Below are 13,568 nucleotides of genomic sequence, written 5' to 3'. Positions count from 1 at the left end.
TTTATTTGCCAAGATCCCACTCCTGGCTGACCATTTTGGGTATTTAAGTATAAAGTAAGTAAATGTCAGTAGAATTAGGAAACCATTCCTGTGGTAATATTATTTTCAGTCCTTTCAAATAAACTCAGTGCCCAATATTTTGCAGAGGAAGCATTCTAAACATGACCAGGATCTTCTATCTTATACGTTTGTCAGAAAGTATCAAATGTTAAACAGTTTGATAAACAGAATAGTGCACCACACTGACCCCTACCTATATCCATGTTCTAATCCTGAAATCTGTGAATATGTTATTTTACATGGCAAAGGGTATTTTGCAGATGTATCAGGTTAAGGACTCTGAGACAGGGAGATTAGCCTGGATTATCTACATGGGCCTAGTCTAACAACAGGAGTCCTTAAAAATTGAAAATCTTTCCCAGATGTGGTCAGAAAGATATGACTTTGGAAGAAGGATTAGAAAGCTGTAAAGCTGTTAGCTTTGAAGATAGAGGAAGGGTCATGGGTAAAGAAATGTGGGTGAACACTAGAAGCCGGAAAAGACAAGGAAATATATTCTTCCTTTGACTTACAGAAGGGCATACAGCCCTGCTGACATCTTGATTTTTAGCCAAGTGATACCTGTTCCTGACTTGACCTACAGAATCATAAAATAATAAGTTTGTGTTGTTTTAAGCTGCAAAATTTGTGATAATTTGTAACAGCAGTGATAAAAATAAGTATAGGGGAGGTAATCCAAATTTATGGATTGGAGGGTTCAACATTTTAAAGATGTCAGTTCCCCTTCAACTGATTCAAAGATTTATATGTGCACATCAAAATCCCCAAAACTTAATTGTTGTTACTGTTTCTTTGTAGAACTTGACAAGCTGATTCTAAATACATAGAGAAGCTTGAAGAGCCAACAATAGCCAAGCTGATATTAAAGAACAATGTTAAAGAACTTATTATAAAACAATATTAAGTCTATGTGATAACTACCTAAAGTTAGACATATAGACCAATGGAACAGTATTGAATTAAACCCTGTACCATACATGAACAGTAATTTTAGATAGATTATAAATCTAATAAATTTGAAACAAAAAGCAAAGCATCTGGGGGAGGGTAAAGCTCAGGTGGAATGTGTGCTTAGCATGCATAAGGTCTTGGGTTCAACTCCCAGTACCTCCATTAAAATAAATAACGTAATCCCCCACCAAAATAAAGCATCTAGAAAATAGTGTAGGAGATATTTTAATGACTTTGAAGCGGCAAAGAGTTCTTAAACAGGACACAGCACTAAACATAAAAGAAGAGTTTTAAGTTGGACTTCAGTAAAATTAAGAATTATTTTTATCAAGAGATACCATTAAGAAAGTGAAAAGCCACATGGTGCGAAAATATATTTGCTATATCTATATCCACCAAAAGACTTGTATCTAGGGCATATAGAGAACAAAAACCAGTGGAGAAAAAGGCAAAACCTCAATATTAAAATGTGCAAAAAAATTGAACAGGTGCTTCACACACAAAAAGAAAAATCCAAATAAGCTATGAAAAGTGGCTGAGCTCGTTAGTAATAATAAAAATACGTACTAAAACCACACTTGGAACACCATTAGACATCCACTAGAATAGTTAGTTGTTAAGTGATATGAAGCATTGGTGAGGGTAACATGCAATGGGGACTCTTACACATGGCCAGTGGGAATATAAATTCTTACAAATAATTTGAAAGTAGGCTTTTTGAATGAAAGTTATATATGTATATGTGTAGATATATACACACACACACACATATACATACATACAAACACACACTCCCTGTGTACCCTTCAGAAGCTTCTACATCAGAGCACAAAAGGACATCCAGAAAATTCTCATAATCACTATTTGTTATAGCCCCAAATAGAAAATGACCCAAACACCTGTCAACAATAAATACATAACCATAAGTGGTGGCACATGCATACAAGTTGTATACTTTAAAGCAATAAAAATAAATATACTAGTTTACAGAAAACACTAGTGGATGAATCTTACATAATGTTGAGTGGAATGTACGGGACTAAAAATTTCAAAAGCAAAAAAACCAATCCATGGTGGCTGAATTTAGGATGGTGAATCCATCAAAGGGGTGCCATAGTATCTGGGAAGAAACCCAAAGTGGAACAGCAATGTTCTGTTTCTTGACTGGATGAAGGTTACATAGATGTGTTTACTTTGTGAAAAATCACTGAGCTGTATACTTAAGATATGTTCACATGTAAGCATGTATATTATATTTGCATTTTTTAAAAAAAATGTTTGCTTGCAAAAAAAGATATCCAAAGCCTAAGTATTTATCAGTAGGAGAATGGATAAAACAAATGATAGTATATTCAAACAATGGAATACAATTCAACAATAAAAAAGAATCAACTACTGATACAAGGATGAACCTCAAAAGCCTAATTTATACATTTCATTGTCAGGTAAATTTTAACTCAGAAGGTAAACAAAACTATAAGCAGGCATGTGCCCTAGGGGGAGGGGTGCTGAAGCCTTTGTCTCCTCAGACCTGTGCCATTACTGGCACATCTCGCAAGAAGAGAGGCAGGGCTCAGCCACAGCTACCATCTCCTCCTGTGCATATTGCCAGGGCGGGGGCAGGGCTGAGACCTGAATCTGCACGTGGGGGCCCCACAACCTTTTAGGCAGGACTGAGACTTGTTTATAGCCTGAGGCAGAGAGGATTTTTCTACCCTGACACCTCAGAGAACTTGTGCCGCCAAGGGAAACAAGGAGCTCAGATTTGGCACAGAGCGTAGGCGGGGCTGTTCCGTGGTCTTCCCTGAGCCCACCTACAGACCGCCTACCCGAGGCAGAGCAGGCAGCTGCACAGAGCAGCGGAGCGACCAGCACCAGGAGAGGGCAGGTGGGCAGCCACCCACCTTCCTGGCAGGAACACAGCACCTGACCACAGTGCTGGGACAGGGTGTGATCTGCCCACCTGCTTCCCCCTAAGCACAGCATCTGACTGTGGCATCAGGAGGGGGAGTGACCTGCCCACCCACTGGATAAGAGTTCAGCTCCTGACCTAGTGTTAGGAGGGGGCACAATCTGCTGGCCAACAGCCACTGAGAGCAGCACAGATGAGGGTGCCAACAGAAGGCCTATGAAACAGCAAGCTGAGTTCATGAAGCAGGGCAAAGACACAAAGACCTCTCGATAAAATCATTAAGGGCACACCATCTCCAGGATAAGTAGGTAACTGCTACTCCTTAAGCCACGGTGCCAGAGAGATATGAGCAATGTGAAGAAGCAGAGAAACCACTCCCAATGAAAAGATCAAGAGAAATCCCCTGAAAGCATGAACAAAGAAATAGACATTGATGGTCTATTAAATCAAGATTTCAAAAAAGAGTGATCAAAGTACTGAAGGAACTAAAAGAAATAGTGTTTAGGTATATAAAATGTATCAAAAATGAAATAGAAACTATAAAGAAGAACTAGGTAGGATTAGTAAACTCATTGGCTGAGATGAGAGCTGACCTAAAGGCTGTGCAAAGCAGACAAGAAAATACAGAAGAATAAATAAGTGACCTAGAAGACAGGACAACAGAAAGCACCCAATCAGAACAGCTGAGAGAAAAACAAATGAAAAACAAAACAATATACGGGACCTATGGGGTAATATAAACTGTGCCAATGTATGCATAATAGGAGTTCCAGAAGGGGAAAAAGAACAAAGCGGATTGAAAAGGTATGGGAAGGACTCATGACTGAAAATTTCCCAAACCTAAAGAAGGAATCATATCCAAGCACAGGAGGCTCAGAGGGTCCCAAGCAGGAAGAACCGAAACAGACCCACACCAAGGCATATCCTAATCAAGATAGCCAGATTCAAGGATAAAGAAATGATCCTAAAGGTAGCAAGAGAAAAACAAAGAGTGAGTTACAAGGGAACCCCCATAAGGTTTTCAGCTGATTTTTGTACACTATTTACAACAGCTAAGGCATGGAAACAGCCTAAAATGTCCATCAGCAGATGACTGGATAAAGATGTGGGATATTTATATGATGGGATACTATTCAGCCACAAAAACTGACTACATAACGCCATTTGCAGAGATATGGATGCTCCTGAAGAATGTTATTCATGGTGGAGCAGTACAGAAAGAGAAAGAGAAATACCATGTGAGATCACTCATGTGTGGAATCTTAAATATATGCAAGATCTTGTGGTAACTCACAGCAAAAAAAAAAAGTGACAATGAATATATGTACGTTCATGTATAACTGAAAAATTGTGCTCTACACTGGAATTTGTCATAACATTGTAAAATGACTATTACTCAATAAAAAATGTTTAAAAATAAATAAAATAAAATATAACCTTTAAAATACTGTATAATGAGAGGTGTGATGTTCTAGTATCTGTTCTAAGTAGTACGTTAGACACATATAAGAATAGCCAATGGTCAGAAAGATCACATGTTATCAGCTACCACCCCATGCAAATTAATGACATTTAGCAGATATTCATATATGTGTGTAAATATATAAAATAGGTATTAGTCTATATGTAAATCAAATCAAATATTATATTATAATCTAATGTAAAATCATACCAGCAAAAGCACTGTGCTGACATAAGTGTCTTGGTGTAAACAGATTACAATTTTTTATTGAGTTGTCATAATGGGATAATATTGTGAACCAAGTGGAAATTGTAAAAAAAAGTTATCCAAAAAAAAAAAATCCTGACTACATGAAAAGATGCAGTTACTATAAGGCCTTTCCCATTATTTACTATCAGTGTCAGAAAGTCTTGGAATAAGTTAGGAGAATTAAAAACTCTAACAAGACACAAGAATGCACTCTCTGTTAAAGAAAATAAACGAAAAGAAAAAAACAAATGAATAGACAATTAAGGTCCTACAGATAAAAATACCAATTTTTATGGGAAATAGCCTTAAAATAAAAAATAAGGAGATTATATTCTAATTTCACCTTTTGAATTAAGATATACAAAATTTAGCTGAATACCTTCGTATTTTGCACTTATGAAGAAAAAAATGTATTTGCAATGAAAAAGCAGCCATTACCCTGCCTTTTGAGTATTCTAAAGTTTTAGGTCTGAATATATTTCATCTTAAATGATCTTAAGCACTATGCAGTGGTTGGTGTTTTAAAAATACCACTGTGTGTGGAACTTCTAAAAGTGCTTCAAAAAATTTATATTTTTGTAATAATTTAGCAATGGCCTGGATATTATTTTTAAGAAGACAACTCACCATGGAATACTGCAAGATTTTTTCAATGAGTTTATATTCACACATGTTTAAGATTGTCACTGTATTATGAGAAAATGTCAACCGTGGCAGTATTTTGACTTGAAAATGAGATAAGCTGAGAAGCATATTTTAAGTATAAACTAAATGATTGCATTCCTTTAAAGACAAGAAAGTAAAAGCATGATAAACTCTGACTTTGACACACTTAAAATATAAAAATTAACATAATGTAATTTTACACACTTCTCTTTAACTCTCAGTACTTTCTCAGCCCCTTTCCCATTACACCCGCGTCCCCGCACCTGACCCTTGGTGTACACACCTCCGTTCACACGGAGAAAGGGGGGACCCGGGCGGTGAGGACCAGGGGAGCGGACACCCCCGCGGCCCGGATGGACACGGACACTCACACCCGCATCCCCGCTCCTGACCCGCGGTGTACACACCTACGATCACACGGGGGAAGGGGGGACCCGGGCGGTGAGGACCAGGGGCGCGGACACCCCAGCGGCCCCGATGGACACGGACACTCACCCGCTCCCGGCGGGCGAGGAGAATAGTCGAAGCGGGCCCGCCAGCGCACCCGTCCCCTCCTGCCCTGCTGGCCGGGGCCCCAGCTCGGTCAGGTCCACACACACCCCGGCAGGAAGCGGGCTCAGGCCGTGGGAAACCGGCGTAACTTCAGACAGAGAGCGGGGAGCATCCTCCCGCAGACACGCAGGCAGCGCTGTCCCGGAGCCTCCTTGGCGCCGCCCTCTCAGCCCTGAGGAAAGCAAGCTCCGCCCCCAGGGAAGACGCTGGCTGCTGACGCGGACTGCGCATGCGCACCGCCACCTAAGGCACGCTGGCTTCGTGCGCCCCCTGCAGGTCCTCGAGGGCGGTGCAGAATACTCGGAACTCAAGTAGAACACATGACCCCTCCCAGCCGTGATGCTAAATCACTGGAAATCTCAGTGCCCTGGCCTCTTTTTTAATGGCACTGGTGATGCTCTCATCCAGCCATGCCTGCTCTCTTGCCTGGCACATGCCTCAGTCCTTGGAATCCCGCCTGAATCAGATTCTGTTCTGGAGGAAGGACAGGTGCAGAAGAATCTCAAAATTCCAGACTTAGAAGATGACCAGGAACCCAAACTCAACTCTGTCAACTCCCTGGGGTCCCCTGAGGAGTGTGGTTTTCTCAGAACCATCTTCCCTGTGTCAGGAGCAGACCAAGCCTCAGGTAGCTTAGAGAGGCTATCATGCAGCACATGCTTTGGATGGTTCTCAGTTCAGACCTGCATGATCTTGAGACCCTTTTGTAACTCCTAACACTCTGTTTTCTCATACCTATAGTGATGGTTATTGATGACTGAGTTAAACCTCTTACAATGCTGAGGTGCTATTGTTCCTTGGATAACAGAATATTTTGAAGGGATCAACTGTTTATCACTTCCCCCTAATGAAGTATGTTTTTAAAACTAGAAATGTTTCAGGGGGCACTCAGGTCCTCCTCTTGCACCAGTTCCTGAGGTGTTGGCAGTTTCTGCTCTGAGCTCCAGATCCTGATCCTGCCGGTGGTCTATGGTGATGCCAGTGTGTACATGCTCTTCCTTTTGCACCGGTGTGGAAAGGAGACAGCCCTTCCCCTACATGAGGCTGCAACATGCTGACACTCAAAGCAGGCACAATGAAGAACCAGCTAGAGTCCCCGGTACCAGCTGTCCCAGGTAGAAACGTCACCTTCACCACAGTGTTCCTGTGCTCCTATCAGGCCTTCACTACTCCCAGCAGGCCATGCATGAGCAGTGTGACAGTGTGACACCTGCACAGCATGGTGGTGATGATCCCACCTTATCTGTTTCTTTTTGGAATGTCCCCACACCTCTCTGAGCTTCACTTTGCTCTTCTCACAGGCAGAGTTGTACAGGCATGAACCTCACAGGGTTATGGTAGGTAGTCACGGTAGCTGCTCACCCAGTGGCAGGCTCTGCCGAGAGGGCTGCTGGGAGTGCTGTGTGTCTTCACACTTGTCCTTCACTCTCCCCAGTGAAAACACTCTTGGCCTTATCCTTCCCTGGCCTGCGGCCTTTCTGTGCTTGCAAAAGAGCATGGAAACAATCTGCAAAGAAGTTTTGAGGTTCTGTCCATCTGGTCCAGGAAATGCTGACTCTCCTAGATGTGCTGTTGGGTGGGCTCTCATGGGAGGGGCTTGGGCAGGACTTCCCTTTGCAATAAGCTGCCCCACCCAGGCCTTTCCATGATCCAGACTCCTGGGACCAGGGTGCAAATCCCCAGCTCCCCACTTGTCAACCATGTGACCTGGGCAACTTTCTCAAACCCAAGCTTTGTCCACCCAAGGTCAGCAGAGATGGGGGATAACAGGATGTCCCGCAAGAGTGTCTGTGCAGATTAAGTGAGGTAGAACAGACAGAACAGTGGTGGGGCCTGGCCCATTGGTTGGCAGAAGGGAGCTTAACATGTGCAGCAAGTTCCACGGGTCACCCAGCAATCTGCCCAGAGGCTTAGCCACTCCATCGCTATCATGCATCTGAAGTCCACTTAACCACATGGGAGAGAAACAAACACATTTTCTGAGTGTAGCTACCACAGGGAAAATTGCATCTGAGCGGGGAGTAATACCAGAGGGTGATCAGAATGTCGGAAGATGCCCCCTGGGTTTGAGCAGACTGGAGCTGCCCTCCAGAGCCTGGGGTTAGTGAGGATGGGCTTGTAGAAATGCCCCTCTCCTTTACCAATCAATGCTGGGTCCTGCGGGTACTGAGTCCCACAATCGGTGTGCTGCTAGGTCCCTCAGCACAGAGAAAAACCCAGGGGTTCCCACAAGGCTTCGGCCACATCCTCTGCTTCCTGAACTCCCACTCTGGTGACCCCACCTGGGATGCAGAGATGAGGTGAGGCAGGGACCTGTGCTGTCAACATCACTGCTCTACCCTGGGAATCTGGCACACAGTAGGTGCTTGGTAAGACATTGTTGAATGAACAGCAATACTGGGCCAAGTTTGTGTGGGTGTCTGTGCCCCCAGATCAGGGACCCCTCAGGGCCCACCTCACAAGTGACATGAAAATAATGATCCCACCAGGAGCAATAACAGTTCCTCAGAATAAATGGGCTTTTCCAAGCACTCTCCACCTGTTGCAAAGGCCTCCCAGCAGGGAAGTGGGCTGTCAGGGGCAGCACTGCACTCTCCACTGTAACAAGGAGAAAGCCAAGGGTCACAGAGAGGAGTGCCTTTCCAGTGTCACTGCTCACTTTCCCACCTTTTGGGAGACCAGGAGGCTTTTCTACTACATTCTGGCTCTGAAGCCCCAATACTGTGTGGACATGCCTCCCTCCCTGGAGCAAGGAACCACTAAGTGACCTGTCACTTGTCACCAAGCAGACAGGCTCATTCCAGCTCATTGTGCCACCAGCAGGTTGTGCTAGAAGCAGAATCCTCTGGGAGACATCACACTCTCCCAAGCTGGAAACAGGTGAACAGCTCACAGGTTTCCTGAAGAGGATGGTCACATGGCCTTGATCTGGCCGATCAGCATTTTCCATCCTCCCTGGCCACTGTGATTGGCTCAAGGCTGGGCACCAGCCCAATCAGGCTCCATGGAGGTCAGGCCTAGTTGCTGGAATCCTGGGAGCAGAGAAGTTCTATTTCAGTTGGGAGTTGAGGGGTGGTGATGTCAGCCTGTGGCAGTTGGTGACTATCTTGCTTTCATAAAGGCAGAGCCATGTGAAGATGACACCAGTGGCAGAGCCCAGAGGTGGGGAAGGATGACTTTTGTTGATGTCACTGAGCACCAGGTACAGACCTGCCTGAAGCTATCTGCCTGTGGACGTCTCAGTTAGGTAAGTCATTCTCTCCTGCCCTGTTTGCTTCTTAAAGCCACTTTGGTTTTCTGACACTGGTTTTAAGAAAAAGTTTGACTATTCCTTCAAGCTGGCTAAATGGAGACCCTGGAACTGCAACAGTGAGGTGACAGGCAACAATGTGGCAAATAGACTCCAGAGGCCTCTGTTCAAACAGGGGATTGTAAATGACAAGGGAGAGTACACATGGCCTCAGTGAACAGATTTGCTACTGGTAGCTCCCAGTTCCTGGATATTAGAGTGCATTCACTCAGCCAAGTCTCAACTCTGCTGTCACACCTGCTAACCCACACCACTCCTCTCCCACCTGCCGGGCCTAGGGGGGCTGGACACCCCCGGGCACCTGAAACAGCCCAGGGCTTTGTGTTGTAATTTACACAGGCTGCCCCTAGTTCTGAGGGTGAGGGTGACTGGGTTCCAGTTTACAGAGAAAACAGACTAAACGTTCTCACTGGTGAGATGTGGGGGTGGGACCCCAATCTACCATCTGACCTATGACTTCGGAGTGGACAGCCTCCCCACCCTCAGCCAGGATGCTTGCTAAGCCTAGGGGCTCAGGAGTCCTGTTCCCTCCATCACCCCTCCTGGAGGTGAGAGTGGGGGGCTCTTCTCTATACAACATTCACCCCTGCAGGGGCACACGTGTGACCTCACAGTCTGTCATCCCTTCCTTATGACCTGGACCTCCTTGATGTGTGAGCACTGCAGATCATGGGTGCACACGTGGGCAGGTGCACCATGACTGAGAGGACAGCACTCCAATTTAAGCCCCCTCCATGCTCAGATGATTACATCCTGGAATTGAGGGGTTCCCAGGGGTCAGGTGGCCAATTCTGGCCTTAGGGGCAAATTCTTATCACCCAGGGTGCTAATGTTTAAATTAAATTACACATTTACAATTCAATAGTCAAGCCTCTTTCTAGGCAGCCTTGTAGCCTCTCAGGTTTTACCCCTCGCTGTGACCATGTTCTAAGCTTCAAACTGAGTGCCATTATGGACATGAACATGTCCCTGTCATGTGTCACCTTCACAGTAAGCGGCCACCCCAAACTCCCCTCCTTTCCCCTTGTCGATATCTCCACACAGGGAGTAGGGCCCTTTTGATGCAGTTGTGCAAATGTGTGAGCTAAGGGTTTAGAATGTCCAGGCTAGGAGGGGTCTGCTCCACATGGCAGGGCAGGTGGGCTGGCAGGGGGTGATGGTTCACTTGTAAAACCTCAGCTGGTTTCAGGCAGTGACAACAGACTGGCAGCCAAGGGCTCATCTGGTGCAGAGTAAGCGGATTAAATGTGTTCACCCAGACGCCTTGGGGGTGGCAGCCCTGGAGTACGACTACAAGTGAGGAAGGTGGAGTGTCCCCAGTGCCTGGACCTCCACCTTCTAAAAATCAGGACTGAGATGTGGCTTTGAAATCAGAACACTGGAGTTCAAAGCTTCTCCCACCACTTTGTCAATAATTCAAAGCAAATGAGCCTCAGTTTTCTCATGTGTAAAATGAGAACTTTGAAGCCTCTCCCTCTGAGGGTGTGGAGGGAAGTAAATGCGGTGACAGCAGAGCATAGGAGCTGTCTGGGCTGAGCCTGCATACAGGCAGGCCTTTGTTGCTGCCATGACCACTGTCTTCCAGGGCAGGGTCTGCACTCTCTACCTGTGAAGGTCCAGACAGTAAACATTCCAGGCTTTGAGGGACCTACAGTCTCTGTCACAACTACCACCCTCTGATGTTGGAGGGCAAAGGCAGTTCCTGCAGTAGGTAGTCCAGGCTCGCACCCCCGCTTCCTGACATAAGTATTCCTGAGATACAATTTTCACATAACTTTGTTGGCTTTAGGTGTGCAGCAAAATGACTTGTTACATGTGCATATTGTGAAATGATCAGTTCATTAACTATACTTGACGTCTGTCATCACCCATAGTGACACACTATTTTCCTTGTGATGAGAAATTTTAAGAGGTACTCTCTTAACTAACAAATGCACAACGCAGTGCTGTTAACTACAGTCACCTTGCAGTACATTATGTCCCCAGGACTTGTTTATCTTCTAACTGGAAGTTTGTACATTTTGATTATCTTCCCGAATTTCAATCACCCCCTGACTCACCTCTGGCAACCACCAACCTGATCTCTGTTTCTATGTGTTTCGGTTTATTTTGTAGATTCCACATATAAATGAGATCATAGGTATTTGTCTTTCTGTCTTATTTATTTCACTTAGCATAATACCCTGAAGGTCCACCCAAGTTGTCACAAATGGCAGTATTTCACTTTTTTAATGTCTGAATAAGATTCCATTTTATATACATATATATGCATCACTTTTTCTGTACCCATTCATCTGCTGATGGACACTTAGGTTGTTTACATATCTTGGTTATTGTAAATAATGATACAGTGAACATGAGGGTGCAGTTGTCTCATTGACATAGTGATTTCATTTCCTTTGGATATATTTCCTGCAGTGGACTTGCTGGATCATATGGAAGTTCTAATTTTAAATTTTGGGGGAGCCTTCTTACTCTTTTCCCGAGTGATAGCACCAATTTACATTCCCACCAACATTGCACAAGTTTCCCTTTACTTCACACCACCACCATCACTTGTTATCTCTTGTATTTTGATGACATCCACCCTGACAGGTGAGAGGGGGTATCTCATTGTGGTTTTGATTTGCATTTCCCTGATGGTGAGTGATGTTGAGCACCTTTTCATGTACCTGATAGACATCTGTGTGCCTTCTTTGGAAAAATGTCTATTCAGTTCCTCTGCCCACTTTTTAAATCAGATTGCTTGTTTTTTGCTGTTGAATTGTAAGAGTTTTTTATATGTTTTGGGTGTTAACCCCTTATCAGATATATAGTCTGAAAGTACTTTCTCCCCTTCTGTCTGTTATCCTACCCTCTGCTTTCTGGATGACAGGGGTCCAGGCACTTGGGAATCTCTGCTTCTCACGTGTTTCCAATGGTGGGTGGGTGAGGGCTGTGTTCTGATAAAAGTGTGCACAACCGTGGGTCACTACCCCTTAGTTTAGAAGGTGGGCTCTGAAGAGTGCAGTGTGGGCAGGGATGTTTCCCTGAAGTCATCATTTGGATGGTCATGTGCTCTGGAACTCACATCATCTAGCCCGGGTGTGATGGGGCAATTTGCAAAGGGAGGACCTTGTAGCTAAGACACTGACCAGGTGCTCTTGTGTCTTGTTGGAAGGACCTGGAAACAAAGTTGTGTGGAACAGGGACTCCTCCAGGTCACAAGGCTCAGTTCAGACTTCTGGGATGCAGAGACCTGCTCAGAGCCACTGTCACTGAGGAGGGAAGGGCCTCAGGCAGGAGGGAGGAGTTGCTGGATTTCACTTGCCCTGTTTGTCAAGTTTCAGCTCTGGTGATGTGTGGAACATGGGCTTAGCTTTGGGAATGTAAGAGGAGAGGTTCCTGGGGAAGGGCTGGCTTTTTCCTCTGATTGAGGTCCTACTGTGTGCCAATCACAGCAGTCCTCTGAGTCAGGGCTGGAAAGCCAGGCACAGAGAGGTCAGGGAGTTTCCAAGTCACACAACATTAGGGGCATCATTAGGGTCTGATGCAGACCTGACGCCCAGCCCACATTCTCTCTCCTTTCTCAGGACCATCATGATCCCACATGTCAGAATCACCCAGAGAGGCCCAGGTATGGGCACTGGGACCTTTCCTGCCTAACATGCCAGGAGCCTTAAGAGGGACGACAAGACACTTCCTGAGTCCATGATGCCCAGAGGCTGCTCTTAGCAAGAGGCTCAGCACACACTCCTGGATGAATCCTAGCTCTGTCCTGAGTCACTCTGTCCTCCCTGCCTCAGTTCTTCTGCCCACATGGGGCTGCAAACAGCAGCCACTTCACAAGGGTCTATGGAACCTCCAGGATCCTGGAAGCAGCGCCCTCACACAGGGAGCACGGTCTCCTTAACTTTTCCTCACCTCTTTGCTGGATGTAGAGTCCCAGAGGGGCACTGGCTTGTCCCAATTCTCACCCCAGATCAGGGTCCAGCAGGGGGTGATGTCCAGGCTGGACTCTGTCCTCTGCCCCTTTTGGGGACCCTCATTCATTGCACCTTGGCTGCCTGGACACTGTCTTCCAGGGGCCACTCTGTGCCTCCCACACCTACCTAGCATCCACCCACCCTGGGTTACTCCAGCGCCCTCTGGCCCTTGGCCACACACCTACTCCGTGTTGAGTGGAAATGAGGTGACCGACATGCTGGGCCTCCTGGGCAGTCTGGAGGAGCCCGATATCCCCAACCTGCCCACCACACCAGGTGCCCAAGATGGGGAGAGGGTGTGCCTCCATTCATACTCTGATTTGCTCAGATTCTCAGCACCTACATTGCTGGGTGGATATGGGGGCAGAGGTATGATGTAAAAGCAGGAGACATGGACAGCAGACCATGAGAAGGGGGCTAGCCCAGGCTGGTCTCATAACC

At 45.7% G+C, this 13,568-nt stretch overlaps 1 long non-coding RNA gene across 1 annotated transcript in view; it reads left to right on the top strand.

Moving 5' to 3' along the window:
- The first annotated feature begins 6,720 nt into the window (after positions 1 to 6,720).
- The window catches only part of LOC140693066 (uncharacterized), a 28,254-nt gene continuing 21,406 nt past the window's right edge, over positions 6,721 to 13,568 (top strand). The window contains exons 1-3 of the long non-coding RNA XR_012068721.1: positions 6,721 to 6,967; positions 8,974 to 9,099; positions 12,735 to 12,778. This is a non-coding gene — a long non-coding RNA (uncharacterized lncRNA). The remainder of the gene's footprint in view (positions 6,968 to 8,973; positions 9,100 to 12,734; positions 12,779 to 13,568) is intronic.

This window comes from Vicugna pacos, unplaced genomic scaffold, assembly GCF_048564905.1.
Source record: "Vicugna pacos unplaced genomic scaffold, VicPac4 scaffold_19, whole genome shotgun sequence".
Classification (NCBI taxonomy): domain Eukaryota; kingdom Metazoa; phylum Chordata; class Mammalia; order Artiodactyla; family Camelidae; genus Vicugna; species Vicugna pacos.
This window is presented reverse-complemented; position numbering and strand designations above follow the sequence as displayed.